Consider the following 25680-nt stretch of genomic DNA (forward strand, 5'->3'; position numbering starts at 1 on the left):
TAGATTTTGACTGGCCAAATCTCTAATTAAAATGCAGCAGAAGATATAAAATGGCCAAAGGTTCCACCAGAACATTTCCTAAAAGCATTGGCAAAAGAGAAAACTTTATAGAAGAGCCTTGAGTCGAATCTAGATGCCTTCGGCTTGTATTATGAATTCGAAAGCAAAGTGGTTGGAAGTGCTTTTAAGACAAACAACACAAGTAAAATCTCTGCATGGCTTCCAGTTTGCATCCTTGATATGAGACAAAAGATTGCCTTTGAGGACAGATATTAAAGGACATGTTATCTTTGGCAAAGGATTTGGTTCCTGGGAAGATATCTTTATTTAGCGACACTTGATCCCTTTGTTTGAAGCCATTTTATGTTGCATTTGTGTGTGAGAAGGAAAGTTTCTAAGCAACCGTAGTGTATGCTGACTGTCTAATACCAGTAAAATCAGAATTTTTTTTTCCTAGAAAAAGGCTATGTATTTACTTCTTATAAACTGAATCCTTCAAGTGTACATTGCTTGGTTATCAGAACTGTTTGGAAATTGATAATATATGTGACATCAAAGTTTTCAGGTGAGAGAAAAGATAAAGCCAAAGGGATATCAAACAGAGCCTAGGTTGTTTTCCTCCGCCCCCAAATAAAATACCCACAGCTTACTCCCATTAAATCCCTCATCCTTGCTGACACACAGAAAAACCAAATGAGTTTTCTTTTTCCACCCAACAAACTCATGGATAGATATGATGATAACCTGATGAAGCGTCTGACACCCAGTGGGAATAATTGGTTTGGACTTGTGTAGACAGTGTTCCACCAGAAGAGATGTTTTCTCAAAACAAGGCAGTCTGGCCCATTTCTGTCATTTCCCCTACATTTGTTGATGAACAAAGCAATTTTTCTAAGCCTCCCAGTGAAGCTAGTTTTATCCCGTGGCTTGGGGAGTTAATTTGGATGATTGCCTTTGCATTTTCATGTGCTTTCCTCCTGATAGATAGTATCTGGTTGTTTTTGATACAACAGTGTTCAATTCATTGTATTCTGCTTACCAGGCAACACTCTAAGACAATAATTATAGGGCCAATAGTAAACAGTGGCTCTTTTCTTAGCTCCTTAGAGTTGGGTGTTAAATGCTGAGAGGATATATTTCTGTAGATAAGTGTGCAGGCTGGAGAGATGAACGAGGTTTACATCTTAGACCTGCCACTCACTACCTGTTTTTCTGGGCAAATTAGCCTCTGTGTCTCTGCATTTCTTCCTTATAAAATGGAGCTAGTAGCTTCTCCTGTATTGTGATGTAAATGCTCAACGAATGTTACCCATTATGTGAGATTCGGTGCTCAGCATTACAATTTCTCCACAAAATAAATATCTCTGTCAAATTAATAGTGAGTTGAGGGGTTTTATCTTCTAGGATTCCTTTACTTATATACATGCAAGGGATGGCATATTTGAGCATGTCTGACTCAACTTGGGAATTGCCTGTAATCTTACTGAAGTGTTGTTTGAAATATCTACTTTGAGAAAAATTTAGAAAGTGAAAAATCCTGGGCCCTGTTTCTGACTCAGAGGAGCACGTGGCTGCCTTAACTGTGACCTTTGTGGTCAGTGGTCCTGCCAAAGGATTTTGTACAGAAACTATCTCTCCTTGCATTTGCACAGGTTGGAGGGAGAACGGTTTGGCTCCAAGCAAGACAGTGAAGTGATGTGTCTTTGTTTGTCAACATCCTTTCCCTGCTGCCCTTGTTTCACTGCACTTCTCTTTCAGGGGAAACTTCTTTACCAGGAGCAGAGTAACCAAGGAGAGACCAGGATAGAATATTAAACAGAAAAGGGCCAAAGGATTCATCCCTGGGTTCACTGCCAGGTCAGCTGGAAGCAAAGAGAGGAGAAAAGAAGCCAAGAGAACAATGAAGCTGCAAAGTGTGGAACTTGGAACAAGGACAGCCTAAGTGAACATGTGCCAGCGAGTGTCTGAGCATGCACTGTGCATGCATGTGTCCCTAGGAGGGAAGAAGAAAGAGACAGTAATTCTGTGTCCCCCGCAGCACACACGCTGTGATCTCCTGGGGTGCTCTACTCTATCTCCACATACGTTCATTTTTTGAACTTTGGTAGCATAACAGGTAGCTTCAGGGAGATGAAAGAAACACCCTCTCCAATACAGAGTATGCACCCACTCAGTGCACAGCATGTGCACTGCACACCTTCTCCTAGGATACAGCAGGGCTTGGGCAAAGGGGTGGAGGGAGTGCACAGGAAACAGGCATCCTCTTAACCCAGAAGGGTAGGTGGAGAAGCCACTTGGCCTTTGCCTGTATGTCAGGTCCTGGGAGAATCGTGGGCCTTTCCAACTTTTGCCTGTGACGCTGAGGAAAAACACACAGTGATACAATCAGTGTCATGTTTGAGAGAGCAGAGTAAAGGTAGGAAAGGGTAAAGAAAGGAGAGAAATTTTGTCCTGCTTGCTCCATGTTTCCACAACCTCTCAGGTGCCCTGGATCCCCTTTCCTCTCTATCCGCTCATCTGTTACAGTCACTCCATTCTTGGGTAATTACACTCTTGAGGGAAGGTCCGGTTCCATGGCTTCAGTTAATGTCTATAGGTGACAGTGGAGGCCCCTGCAAAGAAGAGAATCTTGGGTTGGAGATCCCTGGTCATCATTTTCTCTGCTGCAGCATTCGGACCTGGAATCCCATGTAGAAACCTAACCACCCTCTTCCCTCTCTGTCTTCCTCTCATCTTTCCCTCACTAAGACCTGAAGTTCCTAAAACAGAGGGTGCAGTGCCCTGGGCCCTCAATGCTGCCAAGCCTCCTGCTCTCTGAGGTCCAGCGCCTGCCCGCCAAGCTTGGTGGCACCCCTGGAGAATTCAGCAGAAAGCTCAAGGAAGGTGGTGTGAGTGTGTGCTGCTGGCCCTCCTTCCCTCGCCCCCGGCGCCCATGTCTGCTTCTCAAACACTGAGAATAAGCATCCCAGTTGGTGGTTGTGGAATCATTTTAGTTGGTAATGATCATTGTGTTTTTAATTAACTAGAGTAGAATAGAAACAAAAGTCACCATATATCGCATTCACTAAAGACTTGTATTACTTAGTGAAACTTTTGTTCCAGGGTGTGTGTGGGGGGGAGGGTATGGGTGTATGCACACACACATGAGGTTTTACAATGTGTGAAATGCATTTCTGCCCTGCAGGGTGTGGCTCAGCGGTTGAGCGTCGACCTGGGATCCAGGATATCAGGGTTCGATTCCCAGTCAGGGCACATGCCCGGGTTGTGGGCTTGATCAGTGACTCTCTCACATTGATGTTTCTATCTCTCTCTCCCTCTCCTTTCCTCTCCCTGAAATCGGTGAAGATATATTTAAAAAAAAAAAAAAAATGCATTTCTTACCATTGTGCATGGTCTAGGAAATCACAGAGTTAGAGCAGAATTCCACAGGCCAGAACTGATGTGTACAGAACATGCACCCTCTACCTGGCACCCATGCACACCTGATGTGAACAGTTGGGGGTGAACTGTCCAGATGCTGCCATTGAACTTGACTCACAACGCTCCTCAAATCGCCCTTCCAAAAGTCACTAACAGCTTAGGATGTAGCAGATAGAGTGGCCTATTTTCAATTCTTCCATTATTTCATTGGACCCTTGATGGACGCCTGATTCCTGGTTCTGTTTTCTCGGTTTCCCTGCTTTGTGTTTTCTCACTCCCTTTGGCCTCTTCTTCCCATCCCACAACATAACCATCTGCTGGGCCATGGCCCCGGTGCTCTCCTCAGCTCTTAGCAATCACGACTGTGATTAATATGACCGAACCAGCTTTGTTACAGTAGGTGTTCAAAATGCTACATTTGATTCTGCTGCTGTAGTCTTCTCTTATTGAGAATGGCTTTCTGCTCATAAACTTAATATAATGGGTAGACACAATTACATGTGGTTATATAGTTTTCATAATTATAAAATTCATAATTTCAAAAATTTATTTTATATATATAAAATATATAACATATATAATATATATAAATATATATTATAAATATATATTATATATATATAATATATATAACATATATATATAAAATATATATATATGTTAGAGAGAGAGAATTCCTGATATTCTCTTATCAGAGAATAATGCTTGTAAAAAACCCTTTACACAGTATATATTATGTGCCAGTGGGCTACATGTAATTAATGGTGTATAATAAGAACTCAGCTACAACAATAATAGTGGACTCTTCGGTATAGAGCCCCATCTCTGGTCAGGGAAAGCTCTAGGAAGTGATGTTTTCTGGAATTGATGGTTGGCCAACCGGAGGCTCTGCCCTGATAACTCGACACTCTTTGCTGGGGGATGTTTTTAATACGCAGCATGGTTGTCTGCACTGATCACACAGTACAATTAAAACATTTCCATGCTGCACGTTCTGCTCTCAAAATTATTCACACCATCCAGAATCCTTCTCCAAGCGATCTTTTCCTGTAGGTTCTACTGTGTAATTTCCCATGCAGCTTGTTGTTCCTAGTTTTATAGCTCAACTGATCTTCAGCACCACACTCAGAGAGGGAAATGAAGCTTCTATAACTCGCTACCAACTCAGAGAGCCCCTCTCACGGGTGTTGTCTATGGTCTTAACAATTATATTTTTTTTTGTCAAAGCCATTTTTATATGACTAAAATTATCTCAATTTCTTAAATGAGACAATTAAACTCAATTTTACTTTGCTTGTTTTCCCAGGGCTGTGAGGTCCTTAAACTCAGACATCTTTTTGTTCAAGTCCTTGGTGGGAGCACAGCTTTTACTCTATTGACTGGCATATATATTCTGAATTTTTCACAACTGCGTTACATGGACAAGACAGAGAGGGAGTTGAGCACTACCTTGAGGATGCCAGTGTGAATAATTCAGACCCACGTGATAATTGCTAACATGGGGAGTGAGGGTCCCACTGTCTTGCTACATGGTCTTTGGGTCTGTAGCTCTTTCCCACCAACCTACTTCCTAATGGGAGCAACGACTTAGTTACTTCAATGTGAGTTCCATGCGTACTGGCATTTTTCTTCTGTGTTCAGGGCTTCACAACTTGCAGTTCTGCTATCACTGGGAGAATAAGGCTGAGTCCTTGAAGTCACAAGTGAAACTACTGTAATGGGGAAAGAAAGCCCTTACTCCCTAGATTTTTGTTGTTGTTCAAAACATTCATGTTTCTTCCCTAGGGTCATTACACCTCTTTGCCCATGGATATCAGGCTTGGCCATGGAGCCATAAATGCTCCTTCTAATAGGAGAACTGGGAGGATTGCATATGTCCAGCACCTACCTTGCTGAGTGCCATGTCACTTGTGTGGACAATGTAAAGTGAAAGGAAGTGACGTGCATTGTCTCTGGGAAAGAAGCCTCAAAAGCTAGCTCATGGTGCCACTTATTTCTCTTTTCTTTCTGCAACAAGTCTGACAATGTCACAGATAGAGGTTCCATCAGACTAGGTTCTAGATTGAAGATAACACTAAGCAGAGCCAAAGCTGTTGCCAGATAGACATACAACATAAGCAAGAAATAAACCTGTTCTATTGTAACCCATGAGAAGTGAGGTGTATTTGCTAGTAAGCAGTGTATCCTGTACTATCCTGACAGATGTACTTTCTAATCTGTGAGCATTTCCTATAGAGTTACATACCTTTGAACCTAGAGCCACTATGTATCATTCTCCTTTGCCCCTCATTATTACAGGATCTTAGTTCTATTTCTCCTCCTCAGTAAATATTCTGATAAATACATTTTTTGTTACAAAGTTGTACAGTGACTTTTAAAGAAAGGTCCCACTGAAAGCAAGACCAGAAAAGACTAAACTGTTCTCAAGTAACTTAATTGTGTCCTAGTACAAAGACCAAGATATTTATGAGAATATAGAAATAACCATCATGGACAAGATACAGAATGTCAACCATTTAATAAAAAATGATCAGTATGAAAAGAAACCGACAAATAGAAACAGACCCAAAACATCTGAAAATAACACAGTAATACAATTATTAATAAAGACATTAGATCAGTTGTTGTAACTGTATTCTATATGTTTAATAAACTATAGGGGAAAATGAGCATTTTTTGAGTATTGAGCAAAATTGAGGCAGAGACCCAGAAGATATAAAAATGAGTCTAATAAAATTTATAGTGATAAAAATAACGATGTCTGAGGAGAAAAATATACTAGATGAGAGTAGTAGCAGACTGGACACTGCAGAGGAAAGGATCAGTGAACTTGAATACATAGCAAAAGAAACTATCCAAAGTGAAACAGAGAAAAACAGTGACAAAAAAATGAACAGAGCACCACTGAATTGTGGGGCAATTTTAAGCAGCCTCCAATATGTATAATTGGAGCCCTTAAAGAAGAGAAACAAACAAAAAAGTATTTGAAAACTATTGTCTGAAAAATTCCCAAATTTGGTAACAACTATAAAACTACTGCTTCAACATGCTCAAGCAACCTGAACACAAAAAAAGCATGAAGAAAGGACACTGAGGACCATCAGAATAAAATTGCACAAGGAGCTCCCTTAGATGATCTTTCAAAGGATTGGCATGGCGGCAAATAAATATTTTAATTTTGCTCCCCAAAGACAGTTTGTTCTCTTTTTATTTGAGTTCATTGAGATAAGCCCCAGGACTTGATCTGGAGCATCATTCATTAGTACTCTATGGGCTGACCACAAACGTTGCCCTCAGATATGTCCCCAGGCACCTCAAGTCTCTTGCTTCATTTGGAGTTCTGGGGTTAAGCTCTTCTTATTTTTTGGCTTCCCTCCCCCTTCCTGAGGCACCCCTGATTTACTGTGCTTGGGTGTCCACTACAAACAGAACTCCTGATGGCCCGTTCTGACATTCCTCTGTATTCGAGGGGGACAATTGTACATACCAACCCTTCCTATCTACCCCCATAGGAATTTAAGTTACCTTTGTTAGTTTCACTTGACTGTTCTGGTTGACTCACTGTTTCCTTTTGATTATTGATAGACATTGAGAGATCAAAAGTAAACCTGTAGTCACCTTAACTAAACTCAGTGTCGGGCCTTTACAGATCATCGTTTTTTCTCTTTGGACACGACAGATTTTATTTCATGAGAAGAATTTGTTGTTTTCTTTCACTTTGGGAACATTCTCCTCTGTATTTCATGGCACTGGGATCTTTTCATTCACATCTCAGCTCAAATGGCCTCCCTATATCAAGTGGATTCCATTGTTATTTTCAGAGGACCATTTCTTTCCTTCAAAAACCTCATCACATCTTATAGTAAGGTCAGTTTTAATGGAATGCTCTCTGTCTCTTTCTCTTGATACATGCAAAGTCATAAGAGGGACCAAGATGTTAGGGGAGGTGATATTTTAGTCAGGAACCCAGAAAACTGTATTTCAGTGTGTGAATTCACACCACCAATGGACAGGTATAGCCCAGTTAGCCCTAGGAGGGGAAGCCAAGACGAGTGTCTTCCTTGCAGCTTCTGAAGCATACAATGACCACCTCCTGTTGATTACACAGATCACTGTCACATCACCACACCACATTTTACCCCAGACACAAACCCGGTTACCGCTGCATGAGGCGCTCATGGGCATGCATAGAGATGATGGCTGGGCAGAAGGCTGCCACACCACATCTACCCTTCCTGGGGTTGCATAAGTAAATAAAGTTGCTTTAAAAACAGAAGGCAGGGATGGGGCTTGCCATTCCTGCAATTATTCCCAGGACACACTGTATAACAGAGTAAATGTATTTGTGTGTTAAATGGAAGAGCCATGAAATTCTTGGTTAAAAATAGAGTGTGTTTTGGCCTAAAAAGAGGGAAAATACCTTTTTCATGATGTTTTAAAAGAGTAAAGTTTGGCATAACTCATGAAAATAAATGGTAGCCTTACAGAACTATACAGAAAAATATGTACTATTAGTAAACTTAGGAAAATAGTGTCAGTGAAAGGAATTTTCATATACACATGATTTTAAATGCAATAAAGAATGATTCTTTTATGAGGCATAGGCAAGTTGGTAACGATAGAATGTGCTAGGTGGATTGTTTATTTTGCATTAATTAGAAGTTGGGGATTAAAAAAGCATTATTATAAACAAGGTACCATTTTAAAAATAGCTTAGTCATATAATTCCTCATTTAACTACAGTTAAGGAACTATTCTCATTGCATTTATGTGTTCCTGTACACAGATATTAGGTATGTTTTTCACTTCATGAATTTTATTAGAACATTTTGTTCATCAGTTCCATTATATTACCTTCAACCTATACAAATACATTGAACTCTTTTCATGTTTGTCTGTTATTAGGTCTCTCATCTTCTATAAGAAGCATTTAAATGTGTTCTCTCTCTCTCATCCTACGCTCAGCAAATTTGCCCTTCTCTGTACTGAAATAATGAAAAACACTAAGATAACTCCAAAATCCACAAAAACACTGTATTTTGAAAGTGGGCATGTGAAGGCGCACCCTTCCTATGCTGAGGAATTCTTTGAAATGGAACAGTAAATTTAATCAAGAATGAAGATCAGTAGTGTAAATGTAACAAAGGGCAGATTACTTATTGCTTGTAATTTACAAAACTACAAAAGATGAAGTATATTAATAAGACTCCTAATAACATAATACAGCAAAACCATGAAAGATTTTCAAGTCCTTTGAAATCCTTAATTGGTTAATTCATGAGAGTTTAGGGCTATTTTTCCAAGTTCTATAGATGAGGAAATTGAGAGGCTATGGCTCAAGGCCATGAAATGAGCAAATAAAAGGGTAAAACTTGTAACCAACAGCCTTGTGCTCAGACCACAGAAAGAGAGAGCGTTTCCAATGTACAGAAAACAAAATGAGACAAATATATTGCCGTTTGCTGAATTATGGGTTCAGCTGACATATGTATTGCAACAGACATATTCTGTTTTTTGCTCTCTCGACTTTCTCCCACACAAAGCACAGTGCTTGGCACAATAAGCATTTGTTAAAGGCATGAATGAAAAGAACAAACAGGTAAACAAATACGCTTCTGAGAGAATATTCGGTGTGTGTTGTGCAAACTCGGTTACCAAATGTTTGACCATGATGTTCCCAAAGAGAACCTGATCACGTCAGCAAATCAGACAAATCAGGAAATGAGTTCTTTGACAGATTAGCCCTGTGGCTCATTCAAATGATCACTTTTGATATTAAGCCAGAAAGTGCTGGTGATTTTACTGGAAAGACAATATGCCTGGTGAACATGGCATTGAATCTGGGCTTCACAGTCTTCCTTAGTCCACTTACTAAAAATCATTTCATTTTATGTTTATGGACTAAGAATAATACTGCTAATAGCTAACATTTCCCATTTGTTTTTTCTTTTCAACTATTCAAAATGACATTGGCAGCAGTGAGCTCAGTAGTTTTCTTCACTGAGATTTATGGGTTTTGTAACTGAGGTGGTGCCACATGAAAATTCATGTAAACAGCAAAGGTTTAACCATTGAATATGCTGTTCTCCCAGTTACTTTGCCTGACCTTCTTTCCTGCTGCTTAACATGGCCAAGTATACCAAATATCAACATTTCACACAACATTATTTTGTGATAAGTTCACAAGAGGCATCACCCACCCCCCCAAGTGCCTCTGTCTTCAGATGTTACACGAATCTGGCCCTCTTCCTCTTGCTGTGCTCTCTTCTTCAGATAACATTAGCTACTGGATTAGAATTGAATAAAGCCAGGTGAGAATGAGACTGAACAGGTATGTGCCAGCTATGGAAACTGTCACCACGCTTAAGCTTCAAAAAGTTGAGACCAAGGAAATGCTTGAAGGGGGTCCCTCGTCAACATCCCAGGCTGAAACACTTGGAATAAGAAGGCCCTTATGGTTGGTTGCAAGTTAGAAAATATATGGGGAGGTCAACAGAAAGGTCAGCAGTGGGCCATAGGAATCATGTAAAAACATAATCTGCCCAAAATGGATTTCCTCTCATACACCATCTCTTACTTCCTTATCAAGTGTGGGAGTTACTTTGACTATGAATATCAAGAATAAACCTTCAGCTCCAGGCTTGTTTGTCTTTAGGAAATATACACAAAGATAAGTAAACTTCAGTCAAGAGAACGTTTTTCTGGGCTGAGAGTACACAAAGTTATTTACTGATGGGTGTTCTATTTTATTTAAAAATTCCTTCAAGTGTGGATATAAAAATTTCACCCAATCAGCTTAAGTTGTTCTATTTATTTACAGTCACATTAAATTAGAACATTAGTGATTTCCATTCTTGCTTTGCAATAGCACGGTACATTTCTAAATATGTTTATTGTAAACATCTCAGTCTATTATCAGTAAAATGTACTTTAATGCATCTTAATTTAAGAAGTTTACTCAACCACAGTGAAAGAAGTTTGTTTATGCAGGGGATAGGGAGTGTTGAAAAACCAAACAATGAGAAGGTTAGACAACCCCTGAAGGTTTGAGAATCACAGTCTGAATCCTTCTCTTGAAGTTTCCTCCAGTCCTTTCCCTTCATTCATTGGCCTCTGACCTCAGAAATATACCATCATCAGTGACATGAACACCTTAAAAAATCTGTCCAAGCTTTCAACAACCCTCACAATTGTTTTAGAATTCTCCTGGAGCTCACTTGGTGAACTGGGCCAGTTCTAGCTCAGCACAAGACTTATCTGTCAAGGCCTAGTTAACATCCATTCTCATTCTTCTTTGGTTAGATGGAACCTAAGCATTACAACCCTTGTTTCATGTAAAGAATCACATTTAGACAGATCTGGGTTTGAATTTTGAGTTTCCCAGTTCTTTCTAGGACTCAGCCAACTTCCACTAGTCATCAACAGCCATTGAGTATGTGTAACTTTCTTCAGATCCAGACACAATGACTTCACATTAGATTTTACCCTACAGAAATGAGGTTTAAAAGTAGTCTTTTGCTATCTCATATCTTGGGGCTGAAGTGCCAGGCAGAGACCCATCAGAAAGTTCCTCACTTGTCCAGGAACCCAGTGCCCGAGGCTTCTGTCATTCTAATTCTCTGGAGTCAGGTGGGTCTGTTCTTGTTTCTGGACACTGGCTAGCAGCCTACCCTCACACCATTCTTGAGAGACCTGCCGCCAAGGGCTCAGCCCTCTTTCTGACTGTGCTTTTTGTGTTAGAGTCATGGGCACAAGTTTATAAATCTGATAAGGCCACCATCCTCCCACCTCAGTTTCTTTTTTGTTTTGTTTTTTGGCTTCTGTCCTGTCTTCTCATAGCCTGAGCCTGAAGTTGGATTCCAGTTTTACCTCACTCCCTTCACTGCTTGTGTTAGGGATTTGCTGCCCTCCCCTGGGTCCACAGGGAGAGAATGGACCCCACTTCCACTCATGATTCTCTAAGCTAGTTCTTCTTGTTTCTGTTCTTGCCCTTGAGGGAATCCATAATGTCCCCAATTATATGGGTTTGGGGCAAAGTCCCCTCAAGTGGAAAAAAATCTATTCTCACTGGTAGTTATAATTAAATTTGGTAGCATATGTAACAAATGCTCCAAAATGGTTCTATTTTCCTTATGAGTACAAAATAGTTAATCTCCACAACACTTACATGCTAGATGTGACAATATTTAACTCGTAGATACTGGATTATCAAAGGTAATAAAAGAAAATGGTGATTCCTCAGCCCAAAATGACTTGAAAGTCCAACAGAAAGACAGAAAATGCCACAGTGCAGTGAATACCAACCACAGTGGCATCAGCTTAGCTGGATTTTAAACACTGTGATATCTTCTAGAAACAGTCTTGGTCTCTAAGACATTTTTTTACACTGTTTAAAATTCATGCATTATTAAAATTCTCCCCAGGAAGTTTGAGAGAAAGGATGATAAGAGACATACCAGGTTGCTCTGGGCTACAGAAACAGAACCTCGGATGGGTGTATATGGTAGACTCCATCTGCCGAGTATCCAGGACTCAGACAAAGGGGAAGGGATTTCTGCCTGCTTGTTCAATGCTGCAATGCTAAAACCTATTACGGTGGCTGGCATAGTCAATAAAAATTTGTTGAATGAACCATATGTATTTTACAAGGACACCTATGAAAGGAGAGAGGAAAGGAAGAGGGATTGGGTAAGAAAAGTCTTGGACTGCAGTGCAGCTCCAAGAGAGCATCAGAGAGGACAGTAGAGAGTACTGAACTAAAGTTGCCTAGTAGAGGAGTCTTACATAAGTATACAAAAGTTTTTTGTGTTTAGCATGGCCTGTGAACAGCCTGTGGGAAGTGATTGTGGTGGTGCATCCAGAAAGGCAGCAGCTGGGAGCATCTGTCATTTGTTTCCTACAACAGGAGATCTCAGTGGTGCATGTTCATGGCAACCATATCACCTCTCCCATGGTAAGACCCCTTCTCTGAGACCTGCATCTGGATTGGCACCAGAAGAAACAGCTATACTGAAGTCAGGCATCAAAATCAAATGCGCCAAAGCTTCTCATGTTACAGTAATGCTTACTTAATCTTACCAAAACGTTAAATGAGGATCATAAAATTTATTTCAATGAATGTAAGATGTCAGGAAAGATTTTCCCAGAATCATGGGATGCAGAACCTAGAACTATACTTTTCTGGTGATTATAGGCAATATTAGCACAAAACACTGAATTTCTGGAATACTCTTAACTTTCCATGAATTCTATATGTAAATTCAGTCCTGCTCTGCATGAATATAGAAATGTTGCCATATCCCACCTTAGATTCTCTTCCTGAGAGCTGACTAAAGCACCCAATGATTGGAGAAAGTGGATGTCCTTTGTTGTGTTGACTTCAAAAGGATACAGGTTTACTCTAATCATTGTGGTGTCTGTTAAAGTTTTATTGCAAGTAAACATTCATGAATGTACCTTGGCATGTAAATTGCTATTCTTAACCTAAACTGAGTTTCTCCCATCCCCCCCTGTTTAGCAATAAAACTTCACTCTGCTACTCACATTTTAAGAGTTAAAAAACAATTTCTGTGATTGATTATTCAGCAATAAAGCAGGATTTTCCCATGGAATTACTTGGGGAGAGGTTGAAGCTTGATATCTTGTTTTAGGGCATTTGTATTGTGCTTATGAAGCCTATTGCTTGGCTTGCAATCTTCCAGTTGATGGTAATGGAAAGTTTTCCTACGTTTTAAGTGGAGATAAAGTGCTTCCTCTGAATAGATAATCAGCGTGTAAATCAGAAAGAAGAGTTATGCCCACAGTAAAACACTAATACGCCTCAGGACCTATTTGCCATTGCTTTTTCAAGTTGAAATTGCCTTTTTGCATCAAATAGCTAGTGGCAGGGGTACACATTTTAAGCTTGAATTAAAAATAATAAAGAGCTACAGAGTTTTTGTGAACATATTTAGAAAAGTCAGCATAAATTCAGACATAATTCCCAAAATAAGCAGAAGAGGAAAATAAATAAATAAGCTAGCCCCAAACTGAGGTTTCTTTATTTGAAGTTCTAGCTTCTAGTTGAAATAGTACATTTAGCACATGCTGAAAAAATTACATGTGGGTAGAAGGTCTTGACACTTTTCTAACTCTTCTTATGAAGTGTAACTAACACTTAAACTATTACTAAATTCAGCCAGCTGCTGTGCAATCCAAATATAAATGAGATGATCTTTACCGAGAAAGAAAGGTTGGTGTGATGAAAGGATCAGTTCACCTCATTTCTGATGGACTTGGAAAACTCTTCCAGTTGTAAGTTCCTTGACTGTATCATACTGTACAGCTCTTGAATTCCAGGAAAGACAGAAACTGAGGGTCGCCTGCTTCCTAGCCAGGGTCAATTCTCCTCCCTAGGAAGGTCTACGCTCCATCAAAGGGGCCATGACATTAGGGCAGGGTGGGTACAACTGTAGTTCTTGGGATGGCTCTTGCTTAACTTAAGCCATCCCTGGGGACAGATTTCTCTGTTTTGGAATTAAGTTCAGGCAAGGGCTTATGATCTAATTGTAGCCAATAATGTTAAGGAACAATTTTGCTGGGGGGATTTGGGAAATATCATCCTCAAAGAAGGAAAGGATAATTCTAATCATGTTTGTGATGCTTGGCTGTCTGGAAGCTACCTTGTTACCATGAGTGGTATTAGGCTAAGAGGTTCATATCCCAATACCCAGAACCTGTGATATGTCACCTCAATGGTGAAAGAGGCTTTGCAAATGTGATTAAGTTAGGAACCTTGAGATGAGGAGAGTATTCTAGATTATCCAGGTGGGCCTAGTGTCATCACAAGGACCCTAATCAGAGGAAGAAATAGGCAGAAGAGAGTGAGAGGAAAGTTTGAGGATGTAAGAGGTTAGAGTGGTAATGTGATGTGATGATGTGATGTGATGATGTGATGTGATGTGAGAAGGACTCACCCACCATTACTGGCCTTACAGATGGAAGGAAGAGACCATAAGCCAAGGAAGGTGTGTGCCTAGAAATGGGAGAGATAAGAATATAGATTCTCCCCTAGAGCTGCCTAAAGGAACACAGCCTTGATGAACCTTGTCAGACTTCTGATTCATAGAGCTGTTAGATAATAAGGTTGGGTTCTTTTAAGCCACTAAGTTTGGTAGTGATTTGCTATAGTAGCCATAGGAAACTAGTACAGTGTTCAACAAATACATATTGAAGTTGAACCAAGAAACTTACAGATATATGATATATGATACATTAAATATACATGGAGAAAAAATAACTTTAATGTTATAGGTTCCAGTTATTAAGTTCCTGATTTTCATGTTTCAGGGTATGAAACAAAAGATAGGACTTGATCTTAGATTCAGAAAGGAGAAAATTTCCCAAATATGAGACTTTGCAACCAAGTCGAAGAAACATGCACCAACTTCTTTGAAGCATCTCCGGGAACAATGTTAGAGGGAAAAAAAACACAAGACAGGACATAAAAATTGCTCTATTTCCATTACTTTCATATCTTTTTTGAACTTGCATTTCTGCAGCATATTAAAAAGTTATTCAAAATCCAGTTAGTGGCTTTTCTTTTGTAATATAGTCCCTAGGAATCCTCACTGCTCTTTTCTGGTTCATGACTCCTTTATGTAACCTTTGCTTTCAAGAGCTCTGCATGAGAAGTAATGGTTTTTGTTAATAGAACTATTTTACAAAGTAAAAGGCATATCTATCCCCCCAATTTGTGTGTCTGATGACATAATTGAGGGACATTATATTTCTTTTCCAAGATATATTTTATGAATCTAATCCTGATATGTGGTCATAGTAACTCGACTTAACAGCGAAATACATGTCATTGTAAATACTTCCTTAACCCCCCTGGAATAGTATATTACTAAAAATCTTTACTTTTTCCTAATAGTCATATAGATCTACTGTTCTATAACTAGATTTGGAAAAATAGTACAATTCTTTTTGGAGAAAAAAAAAAGAGGTATTTTCCTTTAGTTTCTAAAAATAGGCTGGTATTAAATGTCATGTACCTTTGGAATGCATTTTATAAATACACTTGGTAACTAGGAAACTCACATTGTCATTATTTATAATCTAGGAATTCTTTCCATGGTAACTGTTATAAGGTCACAATTATGGAGCCGCCATGGAGGCTAAGAGTCTATTTAAGAATTCACCAAAAAAAGCCTATTCACAGAAGGTGGCACTGTCTGGTGTCCTGATCAACCAGATTAATGAGGTGATGGCTCATGGATTTAAGCGAGTGTCCACACCTACAGTTCAGCTCTGACTTCTGTGCCATGGACCTTCTTTCGGCCAAGAAATGTTGTTGCGAGCAGTACCAAGCCTTTCACTTCACAGCCCTTGGAGTCTCTGTTAGATAATGTTTGTGTTCTTTTAAGCCATTAAGTTTGGTGGTGATTTGCTTCTTGCCACATCATGTATAGGTTAATTATACTGGCACACAATAAGCTGCCGAAGCCCAAGATTTAGGGGAGAAGTGGGGGGCAGCCTCCATCTGAGGCTCAGTCTGCACAAGTTCAAGTACAGTCTTCACTATGTCCCAGAGCCATGCTAGGTAGCCCCTGAGGGAGCCTTGGGAACAAGCCCCAAGGAACAAGTCCCTTTAGCAGATTTTACTCAAATCCCACAAGAAGTAGAATTCATCTCTTATGTAGTCATGCAAATAACATTTGCTCCAAGTTGCCTTCATAATAATAAGGGACATGACCTCCTATCATTAAGCTGACAATCCTTGCAGAGCAGACATCTAGCCTAACCCTCTCAGATGTGGAAAGGAAGTTGAATTAGAACTGTAAGGTGATGACAGACAGCAGTCAAAGAAGATACAGGTGTCTAAAAATTATCAAAGAATTTTGCTTTTCTTAACAACCAGAGTTGTCAAAAAGGACCTAACTCCCCCCCCCCCTTTTAACGTAACAGGAAAGAGAGAGATTGGTGTGATCAAACACTTAAAGATAAATGATGTGAATTAATAATTTAGAGAATGAAATTCATTAAAATAAATAACTCATAAATTCCAGAAAAAACATATGACTTTAGAAACATCTTCTTGGGGTAAATCACAAGGTTCATGAGATTCGTTCACATAATCCCATAAAATTAGCAGTAGCTACCTGGCCCAGCTTGGCCTCACTAAAGTTTGTTATTAAAAGGACATGAACAAGCAGTTTAAATAAATACAAATATGAAGAAAGGGAAATAAGCACCACCTTACTCATAATTAAATAATAACAAATAAAAGTGAAATGCTATTTTTTTAACCTATGAGACTGGCAAAGACTAAAAAGTCATATTTCACAGTGTCCAGAGGATGTAGGCCAACAGATGGCATCATCTGTCACTGGTGCGAGTGAAAATTGGTGGAATCTCTTTGGAGAGCATTTTTATAATATCCAAAAAATAAGATGCATATTTATTTTGACTTATCTATTTCACTTTAGGAACTTAACAGAGAGGTATAGTTTCATATCTGCATAAAGGCCTGCAAAATTTTTTCTCGTAGCATTGTTTGAAATGCTAAGAGTGAAAACACTGTAAATGTCCATCAATAGGAAATTGATTAATTATGTTATGGTACTTCTAGAAAGTAAATCTGTGTTAAAAAATGAGATAGATAAATCTGCACAAATATGGACATTTGTTCAAGATATGTTGTTAATTTTTAAAAAGACACACAACAATGCAAAGAATATATTCCCATCTGTACCACAAAACAAAAGAAAAAATATACATATGTGTTTATAGACCTAGAAAATTCTGAAAGATACATAGAAACTGTTAATGTTGATTCCTTCCAAAGATAATGAATGTAGATCCATGAAAAATATTTCTATTTCATTATAGTTCTACTTGACTCTGTGGAGAGGAAAAATGGTGTACAATATACATATGTTTCTTTTATTGTAAAAATAATTAATTAAAATTGCCCATGTATAATGAAGCATGCCAGGGTATAGCTAAAAGGAATAGCACAATTAGGGGAAACATTTTATAAGCTGTATCTTTTGACTCGGTATTATTACTTTTAATAAGTAGCCAAATAAAATTATTTGGGGTATCTGCATATAGAGAGCTAAACATATGTCCACTGAAGGTTTGCTTTAATAGTAGAACAAATAAAACAAGACAATTATTTACAAATAAAACAAGACAATTCGTTTGGGTCATGAAAAACCCCCTTGGCATAAGTAACTACAAAACCACAGTATATAGGAAAAAACAACCTTTTTCAGTTGTCAGAAAACAGGAAGTGCAGGACTGTGTTCCTAGAGAGAAGAGAAATGTACAAGCTAGTCCCAGATCACCCCAGTTTTCAGCTTAGCCACTCTTGTGGACCAAAGGAAGGGAAGTGGAGCCCAGCCCAGGCAAAGCAGGGTTGGGGCTGCTGAGTAGCTGAAATTTGTGGGCAGGACATAAGAGAGAAGGAAGTTGTGCAGAAAAAGAGCTCCAGAAAAATGACCAGGGTCCTTGCAATCTTAGGGCAAATACAAAGCTGTATTTGTGTAGGGTGGGACTCCCTGGAGCCTGAGAAGAAGAGCTCAGGGAAGCTGTGAGCTGCAGGAGATGCTAGCATGGCAGCCTGCTGGAGACAGGAATTCCAGCCAGCCAGAGAGAAGCTTCACAGAATATCCAGGCATTCAATCACTACCCAAGAAAAAGCACATCTCAGGAGAGAGCTACTCTAGTCTTATCCCAACACATTTTATACAAACTTTGAATTAATCAAGGTGACAGGAAATGTCAAAGTAGACTGTATCATATAATATGCTACACTAAAGCTGTTAATATGATGTTGAAAATGAATATTTAATAATATAAAAATTCATTGGTCGGTTTGAGACTCTATAACAAAGTACCATCGATTGAGTGGATTAAACAAAACCATTTATTTCTCATAGTTCTAGCAGCTGAAAATTTGAGATTAGGGTGCCGGCATCGTCAGGTTCTTGGTGAAGGCCCCCTTCCTGGTTTTGTGCTCATGCGGCCTTTCCTTGGGATCTTGTGTCTCACACTCTTTTTATAAGGGCATTAATCTCGTCATTAGACCCCACCTTCACAACCTCAGCTAATAACCTCCCAAAGGCATCTCCAAACACCATCACATGGGGAGTTAGGGCTTCAACATATAAATTTTGAGAGGAAAAATTCAGACCGTAGCAGATATTTACCCAGTTATATGAAATAAAATGTGTGTGTGTGAGAAAGAGAGAGATATCTAGAAACACACAATCTGAAATTTTAATAATGTTTATGTCTGTATTTTCTATATGATCTGTATAATAATTTCCCTTAAAACACCTCTGTTCTTCATAATTGTTATTTCTTCTCCCTGAAATACCATATCCTCATTAGTCATTAGAAAATGCACATTTAAAGCACAATGCGATACCACTTCCTAAACATTAGAATAGTCTATTGAAAAGTCTGTCAACAATTAATTGTGAGGATGTTGATTCACTGAAATTCTCATGCATTGCTGGTAGGAGCATGAAATGGTTGAACCACTGTGGAAAATGATTTGTTAGTCACTTAAAAAGTTGAACCTATACCTACTCTTTAACTCAACAATTCAACTCCCTAAAGAAAGAAAACAAGTGGCCACAATATCTATACAAAATTGCTTGTAGAAAGTTTATTCAGAATAGCCCAAACTGGAAACAGAGCAAATACCATCAACAGGAGAATGGGTAACAAATCGTGGCTTTCTCACGTGACAGAACACTATTTAGCATTAAATAGGAATGAACTACTAATATAGACAACATAGATGAATCTCAAAACAAAACATTCTATTGAGTAAAAAAAGAGTAAAAATTGTATGTTTGAAGTTCTAGAATAGGCAAAACTAAAAGAAATCAGAATATTGGCCTTTCTGAGGCTAGGATGGCTATTGGGAAATGACATTTTCTAGGATGGTGAAAATGGTCTGTGTCATAGTACAAGTATGAGTTACATAGGGATATGCATTTGTAAAACCCAATGAAATTCAACACTTAAGCTCTGAGCATTTCACTGTATGTAAACTATAAGTAAATAAAAATATTAAAAGGCAAACAAAGGAGCACCTTATGTATTCACTAATAAAAATTTGGCTAAATAAATTATGATGCAATCATGAAAGACCCTGCCCATTAAAAACAATTGATAAATCTATACGTGCTGATATAGAAAGATTATCAGTATATATTACCAAGTGAAGATAACAAGATATAGATTGATATCTAAAATACTGCCCCTCCCGGCTGGGCGTGGCTCAGCAGTTGAGCATTGAACTAGGATCCAGGCGATCGGGTTTGATTCCCTGTCAGGGCACATGCCCAGGTTGTGGACTCGATCAATGACTCTCTCATCGGTGATGTTTCTATTTCTCTCTCTCCCTCTCCTTTCCTCTCTCTGAAATCAATAAAGATATATTTAAAAAATAAATAAAATAAAATAAAAATAAAATACTCCCCCATTTGTGTAAAAAAAGAAGAACATACACACCAACATACTCAGACATACATGTTCAAGTACACATAGGACATTTCTGGAGAAACACCAGATGCAGTTAACTGTGATTACCTCCAGGAAAGGGACTTTTGGCCTTGGAGGGCTGGGGATGGGCAGGGTGAGGGTAATAATAAGGTTCATTGTTATCCAACTATTTGCACTATTAGAATTGTTTCCCATGAGTATTCAATTAAACATAAATTTTCCACAGCATGATGAAGTATACCAGGGTTCAAGTAAGGAAAAATCATACAATTTTACACTCTACTTCGAAGACAATTTAGGATTCTCTTTGAATCAGCAAATTTATTCCAGAAATTCATCTGAAAGATAATAAAAATGCCCTTCAGAGAGCTATTTATAATAGCAAAAAATTAAGCAATTTAAATATCCCCAAATAAGGATTTGATCGTATCAGTTTAGCATATCCACACAAGAATCACCATGCAGCCTCTCAAATCATGTTGAAGAAGAACATTTGTCGACACAAAAAGACGTTCACTACATAGTATTAAATAAACGATGTGCACGCGTGTGTGAGGTCTGGACATCATGCCATGAAACGCTGATAATGCCTGTGAACCTGTCTGAATTTCCCAAAAGGCCCCTCTTTTATTCTTAGAGAGTTCTTCTTGGAAAGCTGTGTCCTGCGATGATTCATAAGACTGACTCCTCCTCAGCCTTTACGACCCAGCTCCTGTTACTCTGTAGCCGGCCTATTCTGGAATGGTCCTCAGCCCTGCACTGCCCCCAACAGTATTTTTAGTTGCAACTTGGTGTTCTTTATTCTCATATCACTGCCAATTTTGCAATTATTTATTTAGTGCCTGATTCCCTTCCTACTCTCTTTAGACTGAGGGTGGGGGCCGAACCAACTTGATCACTACTTGTGTACCCAGTATGTGGCTTCATGCCTGGCACACGATAAACACGCAACACGTATTTGTCCAGTGAGTGAAGGAAGAGACAAGAGAACAAAGTGAGGTCGGGAGTGTGGTGGTCAGTGTTATCCACACTGAAACCCTCATATGTCAAAATAGGAAAAAGCGACTTCTTTATTTTATCTGTAGCAAATGTCTTTCTCACAAGTTCTTAGAGATAGAGGGGGGATGGATGTACTCAGTGTGATTTAACAGTATATAATCAGCCCCTGTGGTCATCACTGCCCCCAGAACAGTGCCTGGCACATCTTTGGTGTTCTGTCAGTGTTCTTTGAAGAACTGAAATTAGCCTATTTTGAACATTTGCTAAGTTTTTCATATTTTTCTCCTCTTCTCGTTGTTGAATTCCTAGATGGTGATGGGGGCTTATGTGGCCTCCCATGTTTGGTACAGGGTGCACACTGGTCCTTGCACTGTCTCCTGTCCCCCCTACTACAGAGATGTCACTTTTCTCTCATATGATAAGCGTTATGCTGAAGCCTGTGTATGGCCAAGTACTGACTTGACCTCTCATGGCTCTGGGTCCAGGTCTTTGCCTGATGGATTGGCCCCACTATGACCTACAGATTCTTTGAGGACTGCCAGTGCTGTTCATGGAGCCCTAGGCTGGAGATCTGTTGTAAAGCTCCTGGCTGCAGGCTTATTTCATCTCAGCACAGGCTCCTCAGGCTGACCCAATGTTCTCAACATCACCCAGGAGTAAGTAAGAACTTCTTCTGGTCCCCTCCTTCTTGGGAATGCTAGTCCAGTCTCTGTCTCTAACTAACCATGAAGCCGCACAGAATCAGTGCATGTGTACCTAGCAGCAGAATCTTCTTGTTGAGTCTTGTGCTGGGCCCACCCAGTAGTCATTTCCCAAGTCCTTGAACGTATAATTGGATTGGCTTATTTAGTATTTGGTGAAACTGCATATCTGGTCCTCTTCCTGTAGCATAAAGACTATGATAGCAAGAATGGTACTATGCAAACCTTTGAATGTACATCCATGGCAACAATATCACCTCCTAAAGTGGGGATGGGACAAGTCAATGATAACCCAAAGATCCATTGTATCCCATTTAGTTTACTAGGTTGGCTCCCAAAAAATCCCACATGGAGAGGACGTCGGTAGGCTACCACAAATTCAACTACATATTAGCCACAGTTGCAGCTGTAATTTCATACTTTGTCACTTGCTTTGCAGATCGAGATGGCCCAAGTATGTGTTCTTCAGGGCCTCAGCTAGCACATACAGTGCTTGATCTACCAGCAGACATTTCCACATATCACACTGGATGAGGGCTCCCACATGAGGAAAGGAGGAGTGATAATGGGCCTGTGACCATGGAACCCACTGCTCATACAAAATAATGCCCAACCCAGAAGCTTCCAGACAAATAGAGGGTTGAAATAGTCTGCTTAAGGTATAGTTGGAGCATGAATGGAACACCATCTGAGAATGGAACACCATCTTCCAGGATTCACTGTATACATTTAACCAAAGGCCTTTTGATGGTGCCATGTCTCCTGTAGAAAGAACATTTAGGCCTGGGAAATAAAGTTTTGGAGTGGCTTCAACTGTCATCTTTCTGAATGGTCATCTGAGAGGGTTGTGGTTCCTGTTCCCCCAATTCTGGGCACAGCAGGTTAAGTTCTTGGTTCCTAGAGGAGGCTCCATATTGTCAGGGGATACAGCAAGCATTCTATTGGAGTATAACCTATGGTTGCTGCTGGAGCACTTTGGACTCTCTGTGTCCAAGGACCAGCAGATGAAAAGAGAACTCATCATCTGGACAGGGAAATTGCACCTCATGACTGTGGGTAGGTAGGGGAAGAGAAAATAATATGCTTGACACCCAGTCAACAATTGTGTGGCTGCAATTGGGTGGCAAAACTCTTTTCTAGTTTTGACAGTCAGTGGGAAAGACAAACTACTTTCTCTGAAGAAGTGAATAGTGACCATGGGTTAAGAACTTGCAGGCACAAAATGTAAGTCATGCCCCAAGTAAGCCACTGAGACCAGCACATGTGGTAGCTGAGGGGAAGAGAATCTAGAATGGATAGTAGACAAGGAGCATACAAGTATCTGCTATGGCTTTGTGGTGGCAAGGCCTATAGTTCTTCCTTCCAACTTTCTAAGCTTCTCCAAAGAAGAGAAGCTCATCAGGATCTTGATGTGGCTGTCTAACTAATATATGGGAAGTAGCAGACCCCAGGGACACAGGAATAGACAGTGGTGGGCACAAAGCTGCATCATCTAGATCCCCTTTCAAGGAAGAACATGTCACTGCAGCTGTAAGAGAGCCTCTAGCTGTCAGCTCTGCCTCACCCAAGAGCCCACTCCTCCTAGGACAACTAACCTCCACCAACTGATCTTGGCAGGTGAATAACAGCCTGGCTACTTGAGGACAATACAGGAAGATTTACATGTCATATACCTTTCAGTTCCCCATGAAGGTAGCTGAGGCTTTGCTGGGATGCCTTGGAGTTCAACATCTCACTCTTGCTCACTCCTGCTTCTCTTCTCTTCATAGTTGTTGATTCTTAGTAAAAACTTGCACCCCAAACTCCACCTCAATCTGCTTCCAGAGAGCCCAAATTATAAATCCTAGCCAGAAAGCAGAGCAAATGACTTATTTTCAACTACTTTTGTCCTATGTCCCCAAGACTGGGATTTTAGGGAGGTCAGGATACACACATCTCATCACTTAGTTTCCTTACCTGTTGACTTATTTCTTTCTCCAACTCCTGGGAAGTTAAAAGAGTTGGCTTCCCTTCTTCTACATGTCCCAGACACTTCCTCATGTCACATCTTCCTCCTTTCTGCAGTGGCACCAGACACCTCTCCCTTGTCTTATGCCATTATGGTAGACATACTGCCAGGGGAAAAAATCATTTTTAAGGAAGAAGTATTAGTTAAATATTTTGAAAATGTAATTCCTGTTACAGAAAACATAAGGAGGAAAAGGAAGAATATCACTACTGGGAGATGATTCTCAATGGTCTCTCATGTTCCTCTGTATCTTTTGAACAGATCCACTAATAGCTGAGTTCTGGACTTTGTTTTAAAGAATGTTTGTGTAGCAAATAGTCTTGGAAGATCGAAGTGGTAGCTCCTTCCAGAGCAAAAGGTTAAGTTTGCTAACAGCTTTGGAAGACATAGATAATGCCTCTTCAGAGCAAAGTGAAGGCTGGTTTACTGTTGAGCATAATGATTGGGTTCCTCTCCTCTAAAGGCACCTGCTGTGTGTGCCCATCTGTATTGACCCTTTGGGACATGGGGCAAAGAAAACTGATGCAAATAGGTGCATGCTCATGCTGCTTGCTGTGCTATGAATAATAGTTTTTGCTTCTGACCCAGGAGTCTTGTGTCTTTTGCCAACATCCACAAAAATGTGCCAGTCTAACTCAATGGTTTGTAAATAAGGTAGAATATCAGGTTCTTCATGGTTCTCAACAGATCTGGCAGAGCCCAGAAGCTGGAATTCTTAGTTATAGACCCTGAACCACCTGTTTCATTAAGTATAGACACACCTGATTCTTCTCAACTTTCTTTGATATTGAGCATCACTTTATTTTGACTTGACTTGGGTGTAGGTGGCAATGTACAGCTTCTGACTCTGGATGCTGGTCTCTGTACTCTCTCTGAGCTCAGTGAGTCTTTATATTTGTTAGGGCAGATCCCTGATGCAGGAACCACCTTGCTTTTTCATGACTCTTGCAGGCAGCTCCACCTGAGGGCTTCAGCTGAATGGTAGCAATTTAGCAGAGTGTTACACTGAGGGTGGAAATGGTAGCTCTAAGACAGCTCTTTGATCTGACAATAAATCAAATAAGTTTTCAGGACTCTCTTCCAGAGTTGGTCAAAAGAAGGCAGTCTCAAAGGGATCCAGAGTCTAGGAAAATTTGTCAGAATCTCACAAATAGAACATGCTCTATAAGAACTTATTGAATTAATGAATGAACTAAAGCCAATTATTGGTCTTCAGATATAAAAAAATTATAGTGTGTCAGCAAATTTACTGAGAAAAGGCAACCTAAAAAAGGAAAGTTAAACTTCAGTCTGAGAGATAGAATATAAGTTGACAAATGGTCAGCAAACTGCTTGGATAACTCTAAGGGGAAAAGGATAGCTAATCTGTGGTCTACAATAGAAGGCTAAAAAGTTATAATAATACGAGTGCTGCATTGGCTTCTCCGTGTCTTTGATCACATTAAAAACTGTGTCATTCTTTTTTACACTAATGTTAACTTTCCATAAGCAGTAATTTGACTTTAAAATAACATCCTTTAAATAATCAAAGTCAAACATAAATTAAAGAATTATATGGATGTGTTTCTGAATATTTTTGCAGTGAGAAGCTTTTGTGGTATCAGATTGGCTGGTGAATAAACTGTCAATAGAAATCAGTTTTTAGAAAAATAAAATTATAGTAAAAGAAAAGTGGAAAAGGCTCTTATCTTTTACTTGAAAATGAGCTATTATAGTCCATAAATTTCCTGACACAAAATTTGTTAAATTAATGATACAGTTGTGACCTAATTACTTTATTGATGACTGTAAACCTATCCTGCTTAACTTTTGGCTGTTTCTTTATTTGTGAACAGATACAGTAGGTGCTATTTCAAGGCTTGGGTGGCAGTGCATAACATTTTAGAGAATGAAGTCCTTACAATGGTCCATATTCAATCTAGAAAGGAGAATTGATACATTATTGGTGGAGAAACAGATATTAGAGCATATACCTTATTTAGTCCTTAAGATGTGTTAAATTTAGGTTAGAAATTATATGTGCCTTATAAATTCAAAATTATGAAA

The sequence above is a fragment of the Miniopterus natalensis genome, chromosome 2 (assembly GCF_054644295.1).
Source record: "Miniopterus natalensis isolate mMinNat1 chromosome 2, mMinNat1.hap1, whole genome shotgun sequence".
Lineage (NCBI taxonomy): Eukaryota > Metazoa > Chordata > Mammalia > Chiroptera > Miniopteridae > Miniopterus > Miniopterus natalensis.